This window comes from Diadema setosum, chromosome 16 (assembly GCF_964275005.1).
Source record: "Diadema setosum chromosome 16, eeDiaSeto1, whole genome shotgun sequence".
Taxonomy (NCBI): domain Eukaryota; kingdom Metazoa; phylum Echinodermata; class Echinoidea; order Diadematoida; family Diadematidae; genus Diadema; species Diadema setosum.
In genome coordinates, this window is record NC_092700.1 from 11162979 (window position 1) to 11179207 (window position 16229).

Consider the following 16229-nt stretch of genomic DNA (forward strand, 5'->3'; position numbering starts at 1 on the left):
CTGTATAACGACGACTGTTGGAACTCATGTAAATCTTTCATCTTTACGGGCGCGCGCGCGCACACACACACACACACACATACACACACAAGAGTTTAATTTTGATGGAAATTCTACTATTTTGTTACTTATTTCTTTTATTTCGCGCAGCCAATTGACTCGAAAATAAAGTAAGATTTAGATTGTAAATATGTGCGAGGTTTCGTGTCTGAATTAGAATTACATAAACACTATTACACACATACACGCACACACACACACACGAGAAAGCTCAGAAATTTTGCTCGCCTGCTGAATGTTTTGTTTCACAGGAAAAAAAAAAGAAGCATCAAAAGAGGTCGAAAATTCAAAACCAACAAACTTTTGTTTTATAATATGTACTACTCCATTACGCATCTCGGCATCACCCATCACCCTTTGCCAAAGCCAGAGAGGTGGGGAGGTGAGTCTCACCTCGTATCCCCACCTCCCTGGCGACGAGCAGCGTACCGTGTGTTCCATTTTCTCCCCTCCTCCTCCCACACACGCAAACCTCGGGCTCCGTGCCTAACAGAACGTGACGAGCCTCTGTATCTCAGTCTGGCTGTGACGGTTGCTGTCAGCGGTGACGAACGAGCCCGGCATTGTGCAGATACGTTGCGGACAAGCGCACACGTTTGTAGTACCCAGCTCTCCCTGTTGAAAACCTCTTCGCATCCTTAAATTCTTCACGCGAGCTTATAATCATTTCAAAGGGAAAACGTTTTGGATTTTATACTCTCTCGAAATCGCCTACGTAACATTCAAGGTAGACCTGGGAGTTCCTTGTGGCATAACATGATCTGTTTCTTACCCGGCCTTCGAATTCGTAAGTACCAAAACATTTCTTTGTCACCACACCTTTGGTTGTGAATAAACATCTTGCCCTGAAAAATCGCACCGTAAGTAGGCCTACTCGAAGAGGCGTAAAAAGCGCCCAGCTTGACAAAATGCAATTCTTCTTTAGTTATGAATTAAAGGGACTGTACAGTATTAGTTGAGGTGGGGATTCATGTTTTGAACATTCTTAATTAAGTGAGATAATGAGAAACCTCTTATGAAATATGAAAGAGCATGTAATTTTAAGAAGCATTCAACGTTAATTTGATGAAAATTGGTTTTTAAATGGCTGAGATATCCAAAAAAGTGACCAATAACAGGCGACAGGCCACAACTTTACTAGGATCTCTTTGTTTCACCTTGTTTTTGGATAACTCAGCCATTTCAAAACCGATTTTCATCAAATAAACTTTTGATACCCCTTAGAATTGCATACTCTTTGACATCTCATAGAGTGGTTTCTGAATAACTCGCAAAACTTTAAAAGCCAAATCCTCACCTCGACCAGAACTGTACACACCCTTTTAGTCTTTATACTCCACGAAATGGGCTCATTTCATGATTTCATACTCCTTCTGAAGGTCTACAGAAGGCAACATCACCCTGTGAAGGAGAGAAGGAAAAAAAAGAACCTATTTACTATAGAGAATACGAGTACTGTCCGTTTTGCTATCGCCGCAAATTATGCTACCCAGCAAAACTTGCGCATTCTGGTTATCAAGGTTATCCGACACATTTTTCAAAGCTACCCACCGGTACTTTTCATAGTTAGCATGTATTTCCCCCTTCTTTTGAATCTAGCACGTTTTAAACTTGATGCTCTCCATTCCATTTCCATTGTTTGGGGTTTTTTGACACAGAAAACCTTTGGCTGTTGAACCTGGTTCAGTGGTTTTTGTTTTTCTTTTTTTTTTCCACATCCGAAGTGCACGTGAATGAAGCAGTACTCATCGTTCTATCAACTTTGATCGGAGTCAATTGTGTCGTAAATTTGTTTTTGCTATCGCATTCCACCGGTTCGGTTATCGATGATAATCATAAAGTATTAATACATCGTTAGAATGCCAAAACTTAACGGCCCCTCGACCAAGTTCACAGAGGGAGAGAGAGGTCTAAAGAAGAGTAAACATAATGAAATAAAACAAACTCCTTCATACTGAGCTGATATAGGCCTTCTACTGACTGTGTTTAGGGGACTTATCTCCCTATATAGAAATCTTATATCTACTTAGCGACAGCAATGAGCAAGGTATTAATTGTTGCTGCATGTATATTCAGCAAGAGTATCTATGAACGTATGTGCAGGGGACCGAAAACATGTACGGGAGAGCAATGTCAAAGTACCAGTAGCGCGATTATCACTCGGGCGATGGAGCGAGACAGTTTGGGTTGTATTGTAAAATGTATGCTGCTTCATGGCAAACACTGGAATTCATACACGAAGAAAGACAGGTGAGAATATCGCAAAGTTCCATGGATGAGCAGCATCACGGCAACTTCGATCATGTCACGAGAGGGCGAACCGGGGGAACTTGCCTGCCTACCTACAGGACTAAGAAAAGCGGGAGGTGAAAACAGGGTCATCCCAAGACACCGGCACCCACGAGTCATACAGTCCACGACTGAGACAGCCCACGAGTTCGACGCTAGATAAAAACAGCCCAAGAGTTTGACGTAAGTGCCGGTCTCGTGGGCGTTGTTTGCTTTACAGTGTCGAACTCATAGGCTGCATGACTCCTGGGCTATAAACTCGTGGGTTGTATGACTCGTGGGCTGTATAACTCATGAGCTGTATGACTCGTGGGGTGTACTTTTTCTATATTTCGTGGATGTCTGTCTCGTGACGTGCACCCGTTGGAACACTTCCCGGGGAAAACCAAATAGGTATGATTCGCCTAGTACCTCCGTGGAAATAGACTTACGTGTAGGAGTCTTCGGAAGACGTCTTCTCCAAATTCGTTCAGGTACGAGAAGACCATGCAGAGCTAAGCGACTGGTTATTCATTTTTTCGTCACCAGTTTTGACCGGTGACTGAATGGAACTATACCCTGATTGAAACAGCCACCTCCCTGGTTGAAACAAGGCACATTTACTGATGACAGTCGGAGAGGGTAAAACAGGCGGGAGGTCGAGATCATTGTCGGGAGATTACGTTGTTCCATCATGCGTTCCTTGTGATGCTCCGCCAATCTCCTCTGCAAACACTTTAAACCCGTCATTTTCCCCTCCTGCGCCATTATGGAGACGAGTTTAATCTCTGGTCTTCCTTATACAATCCTTCGTACCAACAAATGATTATAGCAGTCCCATATCCCCCTGGAGGCTATTTACTCTTGTTCCAATTTGAAACGGGTAAAAAAAGGTAATTGGGAAGTTGTTGGGTATTTTTTTCACGAACGACGTGCAGTCTTCCGCCTAAACTCAACTGTTGAGGAGTTGAAGCTGTACACTGTGATTTCTGGCGTAAGTGACCTGCATTCAAGAAGGTCACGCCTAGATCAGAGAAGGTGGCCCCAAATAGACGCTGTTTTTTGGTAATGTCATGACTATTTCGTGGCTCTGGCAAGTTGAATTACATGATAGAGTAGAGACAGCCGGGAGGGTGCGGACCCCCTTTTGCAGGTTCACGAAAGTGCAACTGTGTGAATTGAAAGTTAAAGGAGAGATACTTCTTCTGTCTATACCTCTACTCGTACTACTACTGCTACTACTACTTACTACTACTACTACTACTACTACTACTACTACTAACTACTACTACTTCATCATCATCATTTTCTTCATCATCATCATTTTCTTCGTCTCAATCTTTCTCATCTACTCTTCTCCTCCTTCTTTTTCATAGCGTAAATGTTATCATAATCAATATTATAGTATCTTGCATTGTATATCCTCATCCTTAAATTGTTGGAGTAATTATAAAATGGACTTCAATTATGAAGATGTGGCGAAAGTAGTTCCTGTGTTGCTATTCATGATAATAAAAAACGGAGAAAAAGAAATGTGCCTGATTGTGACTGTGAATGCATCTGTGCAACTACTGTAGGAGAGGCGGGGTCAAGTCCCACATACCCGAGTCCACGTTGGTACTATTTCTTGCATACCGGATCTTCTCGGTTGTTTGTTTGTTTGTTTGTTTGTTTTTGGTATGTTCGACCATTCCAACAGGCCACAGATAAATGTATCGCGATTATTCCTGACAAACATAGTGCCATATCGTCGTTGAAATGAAGTTGAAATACCAACTTTGTGCTGCAGTTTGGAAACCATCAATCATCATAATCAAACGGTTAGAGATTGTGTGGTTGCAAGCTGTGCACAAATCGTCATGTAGTTGTGCACATAAATTCCGTGTTGGAGTGTCTCCAGAAATGGCATCGCAAGTTATTCATTGTCAGTGACCGAGATCAATCTCAGCTTGAGCTGTGTGTGACCCGAGAATTTCAAGGATGAATGACCAAAAAAAAAAAAATATATATAAATAAAACATAAACCGAAAGACGAAAAGCTGGGATAAGCAGCTAGAAGAACAGGTGGTTGAAACGCAGCATGAATTTATCAGGACCTGTCGTTCCTGTTTGGAGCGGGAAATCAATTTTCCTTCTGACACTGGCCGGTGAAATTGACTCGAGAGTCACAGAAAAAAAATCAGACATATAGTGACAGAAACAAAAGGAAGGAAATACGTAAAATGCATCAATATTTTATGCATGGTGATCCGGTTTATCGTTTAGCATAGATGTAAACGGCTGTGTTAAACGGTAGAAAATGGTAATCTAACATGTGTGAAATTTAGGCGTTGGCGGATTGAATCCTATCCTGTTTTCCATTGGCTAACTTTTTTACTTTTTTTTTTGATGGCGAAAATCCAGTGGAAGTTCTGTACATTCATCTCTTGTCTATTTAGTCCGAATGTTCACTGTCAAAAAGCAACTGCATTTGTACCCAACTGGATGTGAAAAGGGATCTCTTTCGAGTTTGCAAGCCAGCCGGTGTCTGTGAGGAGAGTGCTGGCATGACTCTCGGGAGTTGCTGGGAGGCGAGAAGACGAGATTCTTGTCTCCTTGACTTCTAGCAAGGGTCTGAGAAAACTTAAAGAGGCAGACCAGTCCAAATATTAGTCTGCTAAAAAAAAAGAGTACAATCTAACGAGTTCAATGGAAAAATTTGACAGAAATCGGATGAAAAATAAGGAAGTTATGACATTTTGAAGTTTGGCTAATTTCTGCAAAACAGTTCTTGTACAGTGGATATGAATATGCAAATGAGTGAGCTAACCATGACACACCCTCACAATTTTCTCTTGATCATGTACAAAAAAAATGACGAAAATTCAGTTTTTCCGTCATTGAGGTCTGAAACATGACGTTATTCCTGGTTGTATAACTTCAGAATAGTGATCAGTTATACAAGGATTTGAGCCCCGGGCATAATAACGTTTGAATTAAAAACTGGACATTCCATAATTCTATGTACAAACTATATTATGGTAAGTTGTGAGGGAATGACATGCTCACTTTTACATTTTCATATTCATATCGACTGTTCTAAGAACTATTTCCCCCCAAAATAGCCGAACTTCAAAATGTCGTAACTTCGTAATTTTTCATCCGATTTCGATCAGTAAACTTTCATACCGTTGAACTCGTAATATTTTACTCTTTCTTACGAGGGTAACTTGTATTTGGACTGGATTTCCCCTTTAAAAGGAGAGATATTATTATAACAACTCGTCTTCTTGTCCTCTTAAATCCGAGAACCCTTGTGTTAGTCGAATTCAGTTTGATTCATCTGAGCAAGGAAGAATGCCCTCTCATTTTTTTTTTTAATTTTGTGTTATCATTCTGCTGGGTCTAAACTGCTTCTTACCCGTTCTCCTTATTTCACTATACTATACCCGTCACAAAAGCTTGTTTTTATGAAATGTAGGTCCGGTTATATCTCTCTAATATTTCGTACAACCTGAACAGTAATTTCGATATTGACCAATTACCATCAAGACTATTTTATGGAAACACACCATATTGGAGGTGTACACTTGTCTAAGTACGGCAATCTCTGCTTATATATTAGCATGTAACCCGTTATGAGAAATATAGTTTCAAGTGAATGGAATGGAATTGAATTGAATTGAATAGGGTGGAATTGAATGACTTCATTTCTTTAACCATCAGTCGAATCCAGCTTTTCAATATTAGTGTCATGTATTGTATTTGTCAGAATCATTAATTTGCTCGTTCTTTCTTTCTTTCTTTCTTATAACACCGACACACTCCACCCGCACACACACGCAGTTTCCTCATGTTTTCTAAGTCAGGAGTCGTTTGACCGATTTTAATGTGCCAAAATTTTGTGTGCATAAAAAATTTAACCAGACAGACATAATATATAGAATCCCAAATCAAATTCAAGTATAATGTGTCGCTCCTTTGGTCTTGCAAGTTAGAGTCAAATTTGAGCTACAAATGAGTCCGATTCTGTTTATTCTCATAACGACATGCTTTTCAAAATTTATACTGTTTTGATAATAAGATGACCATCATCAGCGGCCGATATCGAACCCTTCGTATCCCCTATCTCGTCTTAGTGACGAGATCACATCTAGTTTTTACACTTTTATTTTGTTCCACTTTTCCTTACTCGTTTAGGGAAGTCAAAAAAAAAAATGTGACGTCCTCTGGTGTCCTCCGGTTAGTCATTGTACGTGTAAACACAGATTTTCAGATTTCAGAAAATGATAGCGTTGTTATCGAGGTACAAAAAACAACTTAGGAATCAATCGTATTGAATAATAAAGTAATCATAATACGTGTAGGGCCTACATTCTTTACACCGTTTGATGTGCTATGTGCATTTTGTCTTATCTCGTCGTTTTTGAGCGTTATGGGTGGTTTCAAACTTTGGAATGTTTACTTATTCTTTACTGGAGAGTCACAGCTCCATGTTCATCTCCTCTTCAGTTTCAAATTCATGATGACTATTGGCAATACTGGCAAGAACCCACGTATGTGTGAGTGTGCACTTACCCATGGTGTAAAACGAGGACACACATACGAACTTTACATGAGGACACACAGAGAACCGCGGACGTCCTCGGTACGAAGACCATCCCAAACGGTCTGCTTTTGCATGCTTTTGCATGTAGGGGTACATGTTTGTAGGTCCTCGATTAGCATTACTGTAATAAGTCCTCGGTTGGATGGTAAAACGAAGGAGTCCTCTGTTGACAAGAGTCCTACTGACTCACAGGTCCTCGGTTGTATGTGGTAAAATTCTTTTGGGTAAAACAGGTCCTCGGTTTCCACCATAGACGCGTATGTGTGTGTATGTGTGTGTGTGTGTGTGTGTGATAGCGCAGTGTGTGTGTGTGTGTGTGTGTGTGTGTGTGTTGCGTGCAAAGTACTGGGAACTCCAAACCTCAGGCGCCGACATGCTGGTAGCATCATCGAGACGATCGTCACGTACGTGCTCAAGCAATCCAGGATGCACGTAGGACTTCATGAAATACTGAGGAAAAATAAGCACAGCACTATGATGACAAACGGGTTGAATCCAACGCGAAAAAAAATTACAGAAATCACGTTTGTCTCCTTCCTCTCACGCAGCAGAATGCAATTTGCAGCAACACAATAATATTGGACAGTTCCCCATCCTTGCCCACCATTTTTCTACTCCCGTGCTACTACTGGGGACACAGCAAGGCTTTCCTCGACTTGATTCTGGCGATTGTACTAGGCCTACCCCGTGATGCTGCAGACATTTTTTTTTTCATTTTTTTTTCTTTCTTTTTTTTTTTTTTTTGGGGGGGGGGGCGTCTGTTCGTCACCGAACTCTCTCTCTCTCTCTCTCTCTCTCAAGAGAGATTTTGTAGTATGTAAAGTAGACGTCATGATTGAAAAGCATACTTTATTGGAGGACATGACACCTAACAATAACCGATCGAAGGTCGAATTCTTTACAACAACAGGCATCTTTATAAACATCATTTTGCTTTGTAGCTTCACCTCCAGCGTTTTACGATGCATTGTTGTTCTTCAGCGTCGTAAATTATCCGTGATTTGCTTCCCGGGTGTTGGCACGGCATCCAAAATTGTTTCTATCATTGCCCATGGTCCTAAAGAAACGATCGAGTGATATATGTTTTCCTACGGTCAAGTTTGAGTGATTTCTGACACAATGTCCATCCCATGACGCACGAGTTTTATTGTCCGGCATCTTCCGTCCAATCCCCCGTGGGGATGTACGTGTCACTCGCCTGAAGTTGGCGGCTACTCCCTGGGTACGATGTCCCTCTCTCTTCTTTTTTGGCAAAACATTGATTGTAGGAGTTTCTCTTTCCTTTTTCCTCATCAGAGTGGAGAGTGGTGCACCACTTGTCAAGAAAAAAAACAACAACTAACCATCCCATCTCCGGCCTCTTTTCCTTTACGTGTTCAACTCAACCCCCTCTCACCCTCTACGTATTTTTCTTTCCGCTCTTTTCTTATTTCTCTTTCTCTTATTCTTTCCGCTTTCGCCCCGTTTGTTCTTTTGTGTATGTGTGTGTGTGTGTGTGTGTGTGTGTGTTTATTTAACAGTAAAATAGCGCTTTAGTAACCTTTGTGAAGTGTGAAGGTTGCTCGAAATGAGAAAAATTTTCAAGTGCTAAACTCTTTCACGAACGTGTAAATCTCTTCACATGGTAGTTATAACAATCCGATTCGTTTCTTCCACGGCGATTGAATGAAGTGTAGAATCAAACCAGGGAGGTGAGATATCACCTCCCTGATCAAACTGAAATACCGCACAGTGATCAAGGTGGCTGTGGTAGATTAAAACTTTTACTTCAAATGACATGACTGAAGTCTCACAGCATCTCCCAAAGCACCAACCATCATATTTATTGTATCATGATAGTGAAAAAAAAAAAAACTAGGGAGAGAACTGTGAATACATGTGATAAGGATTTCAACACCAGCTTGATGATCGAATAAGGTGTGGTTGACGATCAGAGAGTCAATTTATGTTCACGCCACTTGGAGGCCCATGTCCTACAAAATGATATGAACAAATCCTGTCAATGTGGATTCACCAAACGCGTATGTTGAGAATGTTAAGATCAAATGTTCTCTAGTCTTACCAATAGCAGCATTATTTCCGGGTCTGTGAGTATAGTGTTTGAGCAGAAACTCCATCCTTCGAAAATCATTTTACACAGTTACGAAACATGGAAAACATTTTATCCACAGTGTATTATAATGTTTCTCATTTCATTAACATTCGTCCCTATATTTTGATAATAGTATGTTTTAAATCTGCGACGCGAACGCTATGGTCGATGCTATTAGGCAAAATTTGTGTTATGCACATGCGCGAGACAGCTGTTTCCATTGTCTAATCTGCGAGGAGGCGTCGTCTTAGCGTTCGCGTCGCAGATCTAAAGCTCGATCGCTAAACAGGTGTCATACGTTCAGACATGACATTAATATGTGCCTGGGGCAGCTCATACATAGCTGCAAGATGAGTTCTTCGCGCCCGTCAGAAAAAGGTCATCATTTGTCTGTGGTCGTTCATGCATGCTTTACACAATGGGAAAGACATGAGAGGGGAAGTCATGTGAGTTTAGTAAAGTAGTAAAACTGTCGCTTGATCTGACAGGTGTCAATCTAGGTGATGTGGTGAATGTATACCGACAGGTATAATTCTCATCGAGTCTTCGTGAAACTCGCCCAACCTGTATAGAAAGTCGAACGTCACCTTCAGGACCTTTGAGACTTGTTCATTTTCGCATCATGCAGCTTCTACTCGGGAGAAGAAGTGAAGTGATGCGCTGTAGAATACTGGAAATCGCAGTTGTAGGAAGCAATCACTCAGTAATTTAACTGATGGTCCTGCTGTGTAGATCGCTCTCTCCTTCATCACATTCTATTACTCAGTAATATTTTCTCTTTAAGTTATCAAAAATGTAATATTCATGTATTTTGAATAGAAATATCGACGGATGCAGAAGCCGGTATAGCGGCAAGTGTTTCGACAACTTGCGTATGGCAAATGTTTTAGTAGTGAACGTATTCGCCAAAGGGAAATGTATCCTACATGGCAATCATTTCCTGTGGTGGGAATGATTGTGAGATAAAACGTACTGCCTTCAGGCACGATTGCGTTATTGTCCATCACGTCTGAACTCTAGAGGGCGTGTGCATGATTACATGTTCATGTAAGGGACTGGAACGGGTGTATTGTTTTTTGCTTTTGTTTTTGTTTTTGCTGCTTACCAAAATCTTGTAGCGCTATGATGTAATCCTCTTCACATCGAGGATGGTTGGGAACATGAGAATCTGAATGACATCATCAGGGAGGTGGTGACAATGATCATGCAGTTACCTGGAAATGTCACCTGGCCCCTATTCTGTATTACGCGAAGCCTGTCAGTACAGTAGTGTGTGGGAGCAGCATGATAGGTTGTTATTCCCAGACGCCTGTGCCCTTGGGTTACCGCCAAGATGCAGCTGGCTGTCTGGTGGGCACCTGTCTCTTTTTCAAGCAACATATCAAGCTCGTATGTTTGCCCACACACGTATGTCATGTGTGAATTTAGAATCTCTCCCTCTTTTTCTCTGTCGCACTGTCTTTGCGCCGTCAGCTCCATATCTGTATGGCTAGCGATCTGTGGTGTCCTTCCGGTTATATTTGCCTTATACATTTTTCCAAACATCGTGTCATAGCAGTCAAATTCAACTTTAGATTCGTTCTCGCTCGCCGACAGAGAAGGACAGTTCGTTGGCAGTATTTGCTTGTTTCATCCATATCTCGATGTGTGGCTCCGGATGAAGTGCTGATGCCACTGGCGATAGCAACGCCTAGCTGATTAAGCTAATGGTAGGGATTATGCTGAAGCCTATGAACTGCTATGTACTCCTCTACGCTCCAACGAGGAGCTTTGCACAGCATTCGGGATAATGTTTTCCCGTTCTGCAACCCGGGACAACCTTACCCAAGCTCCCCTTTCTCCTAGCAATTCGAATAATGATAAAGCAAATCATTGGGACTCCAACAAACAGAAAAGAGACGAACCAGGAATACAGATTTTGTGGCCAAAATTAGGTAAGCTAAATTTAGTGAATTCTACACATGACGCTTATGGCATAATCTGAGCCACTGTGTATAGTCAGCGATTAGAGCTTTTAGTGCGTGTTGTTCCTGCGTTTTGTAAGGATGAAATTTTGCATAGGAAGGTCATGGAAGTTCATGCATCTTTTTTTTTTTAATCATGCAGTTGTGTGGAATGGTAATGGTTGTTTGTTTGTAACTGATGCAGTCATTAAGCTTGTTTCGCATGCGGAATGTCAAAAAAAAAGCATAATAGTTTGCGTGAGTTGCTTCACAAAAGTGATGTTTGTCTTCTCGAGAGGAGATCAACATCAGTTGTTTATTCCAAAGCTCCGAGTTTGTTTGTTTTTTCTTTGTTGTTGTTGTCGTTTTTGTTTTTGTTTTGCGTCAACGTCAAATAGCAAAGTGTCTCCCCTACGCACCAACCGTGTCCTACGCATCCCCCGCCAGGAATCGGAATGTGCTCAGTCATATTCCGAAGTTTTTATTATTTCCTTATCTTACCCAGTAAACAAAATATATACAGTATAGTTCTTCAGACCAAATCAGAGATATTTATATATCATGTACATTTTACAGTCCCAAGCGAAGTGTAATATCATGGAATCCCCCCCCCCCCCACCCGAGATTGTACAGTACGGTTTTGTTTTGTAATATTATAGTCCTTTGTGTTATGAAATCAGGGAGGGAGACGTCTCACTTCTCCGGTGGAAGACATGCACCATTAAAGCCATCGTTTACTATTGGAGCAGTGATGAAAAAAAAAAAAGTGTTCGAGTTATCACATTATTTTGATACGTATGTATAGTTCAGTTGTATCACAAACATCCTACCAAAGAATTTCACAGTAAAGCCACAAATATATGAAATATCACTAATTTTCTCAATAAACCATATCCGTGGACGGTTTATTCTATAAACGATTTTAATAGAACCATTGTTCACATTTTGTATATTTAACAACACTTACCATTGATCATACTGATAAACATTTTTTACATTGGTTGTGTTATCCCTAACTCACATTCTAGATTTTTTTTTGAGGCACTGTAGTGCTGTTTGTTTTTTCATCTGCAAAATGGTAAAATGATGCTTTAACGCAGTGAGCGCCCTCCCTTAAATCTAGAACTTTATTTCGTTGCATGCACGAATGAATCAAATTATCCTCTGAAAACAATGATGACAAACAGAATCAAATCGAAATAGAGCGATGTTTTCAGAAAGGTGATTCCTCGTTTTGAGTGAAAGACCACCCCCCCCCCCAAAAAAAAAACACCAACAACAACAACATGCAGATGGTCTTGATGTAATTTTTATCGCCAAAAAAAATGTCAAACAGTGACTCTGATATGGTGGCGTGTATCATTCAGCTTACTATACACCACAAACGGATTTGTTTGGTTTGGTATCGTTCCTTCGGATATTTAGTGCGAATCCCCATCAACATGCCCATCAATGTTTCTGCATGCGTTAGAATGTGTTTATAGTAATGTCATATCATTTTCTTGGAGTATTAGCCATTAGACATTCCAAATCCACTTTGCTTCTTCAACAACAACAAAAAAAAAAAAATCTGGCAGTCGACGATTTGATCAGGTTGTCTTCGTGTTGAGGTGGACATCATAATAATGACACGCACGGCGCGATGAATAAAGCGCGCTGCTTCACGTTGTCATTCACGTTTCAACGACCTCTTGAAATCTGCTTGACTTCACTCCTATTGCTTTCCAAATGACTGACGGAATCAACCGATCATTAGGCGTAGAAACTGGACCTTTTATTCTCGAGTCATTTGTTACAGTTTGGTCACAAGAAAGCCTGCGTTTGAACCGCAACGGACTCGACTTAGTGTGCGCCTGGGGCTGTACGCGTGTAAGCTGGATTTGACAGATTATTTCCGCAGTCTAATGGCCCCGAAAGAACACACTCATATGTTAATGATTATATTGAGCGAAGATGAGAGAGATGCACTAGGCCCGTCTATTATTAGTTCTGCCACAAGGTGATTTCTCAGGTGATCAGTAGTGCGAGTCATGTGACATTACCTGGTCCCCCCTCCGCTTCGTCGTCGTCACCATCCTCCTCTTGGTCCTCATTACTGAGCGTTCCTATAGAGATCAGTGGTCCTCATCACGATTATGTCGTCTCCTCCCCTGCCTCCCTGATTCTCCGCAGAGAAGGTGTCCTAAATGGAGTCGTAATTTTGACCAACGTTTGAAGCTCCTAGGTTTGTAGCTCCATGGTTACACGCATGTAGTGCGTGTCACACACTTTCGACGAGGAAAATTGAATTGAATTACATTGAATTGAATTGAATTGAATTGGATTGAATTGAATTGAATTGAATGGGATTGAATTGAATTGAATTGAATGGGATTGAATTGAATTGAATTGGATTGAATTGAATTAAACTAAATTGAAATGGTTAATAGATATCGACATCTTCGCAGCCAAAGGCCGAAAACGTGTCACACAGTCCTGTCGCTAAACTTACGAGACTAACGTGCTGGCAGCACACTTTGTCCGTTCCGTCCATGGAGCTAAGGATGTACTAGCTCCATGGTCCGTCCATGCGTACATCTAATGAAATGTGGAATTAGATATTACCTGATTGCTTTTCATGCACAATGTGGATATCCGAAGGTTGTTAGGATACGATGCAAACTTCAAGGGGCGTTACGAATAATAATTAAGGCTTACTCTAGCACGTAGTATAAAGTATGGACTGTTCAAAAGTTACGAAAGGTGTCTTATTGTTCAATAACGCCTAACCCAAATGTGTGCATTATTTGTTTTTTAAAATGTTCACGGAATTAGATTCAGCGGGAGCCAGTTTCGCAAGCCAACACCAGCTCCAAGCTAACTGAACTGTACAAACAAACAATAAATGCATAATTCACTGGCAATTCTGCTGACAGTCAGATGAGTGTGGTTGTAGTTATACCGAATATTCGTATACTATCGCCTGTTTAAAAGTAATTTTGGACCTTCTGGTTAAAAAAAAAAGAAATAAAAGGGAGATCACGTGACACTTCTAATCCATTTATTTCACTAGGATCCCTTTAGCCATCTTTTTTTTTTCTTTTTTTTTTCTTTTTTTTTACAGATTATCGAAACATGCCCTAAAATTAACGATCAAGATATCACTATCTCCATTGTTATGCTGAATATTGTCATCAAAGCTGCTGTCAGTCTTTTTAAAAAGCTATCAGCATTTTGGTCTGTTCACTTTTGTGAAGCAGATCAGGCGGAACCAGGTACCTCCCTGGTGGAAGGAAAGAGCCGCAGGGGTTAGGAGCTCTCCCTCTACGATGAAGGGACGATATGGCGAAAAAAAAAATGATAACAACGTCTGAAAATTCCTATCCACCCAATGCTTCCCCTGTTTCTCAATGGTTTTGTTTGAGAAGGCTGTGTAATGTCATTATTTATCTTAGCTTAAAGGGATGGTGTAGTATTGGTTGAGGTGAGGATTCAGCTGTTAAACGTTTTGAGAGAAATTTAGAAACCACTCTACGAAATGTTAAAGAGCATACAATTTTCAGGGGAAGCGAAAATTTATCTAATGAAAAACGACTTCGAAATGAGTGAGATATCAAAAAAACAAACAAACAGTAAAACCAAGCGATTTTGTCAGTTTTTGTTATGATTGCTTTATTTCATTATCTCAGCCATTTAAGATCTATTTTTATCAAATGAACTGTAGATTCCTCTAAGAATTACATGTTCTTAAATATTTCATAAGATGTTTCTCATTATCTCACAAACACATACACAAAAAAAGTTGAGACCGGCAGCCCCATCTTAACCAAAACCATACCATCATTTTAACGAAAGTCGTTATAGGCGTCTCTCTTGTCCCACGACATTACACACTCTACCTATTTTGAGTTGGTGACATCTTTTGACAGTTAATAACTCTTCAGTCGTCAGTGGGTAGTTTTGTCGTACTGCTTCTCTTTAGCTACACGATTAAACCATGTCCTCTGAAGGGACCCCTTATAACAATGATAGCTCGTGTTATTCAGCGTCCTCAAAATGTAGTTTTTATTACAATCATCAGGGCTTCATTGTAATCAGCCGATGAAATCTTTACGTTTTTCCCCGGCATGTTATTACAGTACCACAATGGACACATTAAAACTCGTGGCATGAATGAAAGTTTATCGCTTCACGGAAGAGGGATTGAGCTGGGTTAGATTCACGATTCTTGCATCCGATAGTTTGTTTATGTTATGACGGTGTGAGACATAGTTGTCTCCCTTGCGAGCAGGTGGAGAGGATGTTATGAAAGCTGCAGCGAGCAGCAATGCAAAACTCCGGAAGAGAAGAAATCCGCCATTAAATGCATGAAGTCATGTTGCGCCGCTTTGACAATTAAAGGAGAAATTCACTCCAAATTTGTATAAATTTCAAAAGAAAGAGTAAAAAAAAAATACCTTCAGAACAGTGCAAAAATGATCAAAATCAGACAGTTGAGAAATAAAGCAGTTATGGCATCCTGATTTTTTTTTTCGGAAACACTTCGTGACCAGTCGTTATGAATATTCAAATCAGCAAGATTAGGACGTCAAGCTCTCACAATGTCTTAATAATTTCGTATACAGAAATGACAAAAATGTCGTATTTCAGCTGTATAAATGTAAACTTGCCTTAAAACGGCGCAAAATAAAAAAGAATTTAATGTTACCTCTCATACATTTTGATATGCGAATATGCTTTTACCTGTATTAGTTAAAAATGACAATTTGTCCGAATTTCATATGTAACATATACATGAAAAATTATAAAGCCATGACATCAAAAATTAATGTTTTCAAAAAAAAATGATATTTCAGAATGTCATATCTTCCTTTTTTCTCATACATTTTTTGTCATTTTCTGTAGGAAAATATTTTTTCACTTTCTTTAGAAGTTCATTCATTTTTTTTTTTTTTTGGGGGGGGGGTGGATTTCCTCTTTAACAAAACTTTTGCTCCACATCGCGTGACAGAATGGCAACATTAAACGAGAAATGAACCCCACATCCTGTCCATTAGATGTCTTCCGCCCCGTTCTAGCCGTATTCAATAAACATATTGAATAAACAGCAAAAGGGGGAAACCGCGCGAAATTATTTAACCTTATCATCTCATTATATGAATGAATGTTTGTGACCATTCATTGTGAAATCAGGTGCTCCGCTAATCTGCCCTGCTGATTAGGCTATCCGGGAGATAACAGGAAAGGGTATAAAATGAGTTTGCCTCAGCTTGTGCGTGACAAAAATTTACCGAGTTTC

General features: G+C 40.3%; 1 protein-coding gene across 1 annotated transcript in view; it reads left to right on the plus strand.

The window, feature by feature from the left end:
* The first annotated feature begins 708 nt into the window (after window positions 1-708).
* The window catches only part of LOC140239922 (solute carrier organic anion transporter family member 4A1-like), a 78915-nt gene continuing 63394 nt past the window's right edge, over window positions 709-16229 (plus strand). The window contains exon 1 of the mRNA XM_072319738.1: window positions 709-847. The gene's annotated coding sequence lies outside the window, so the exon portion shown is untranslated. The remainder of the gene's footprint in view (window positions 848-16229) is intronic.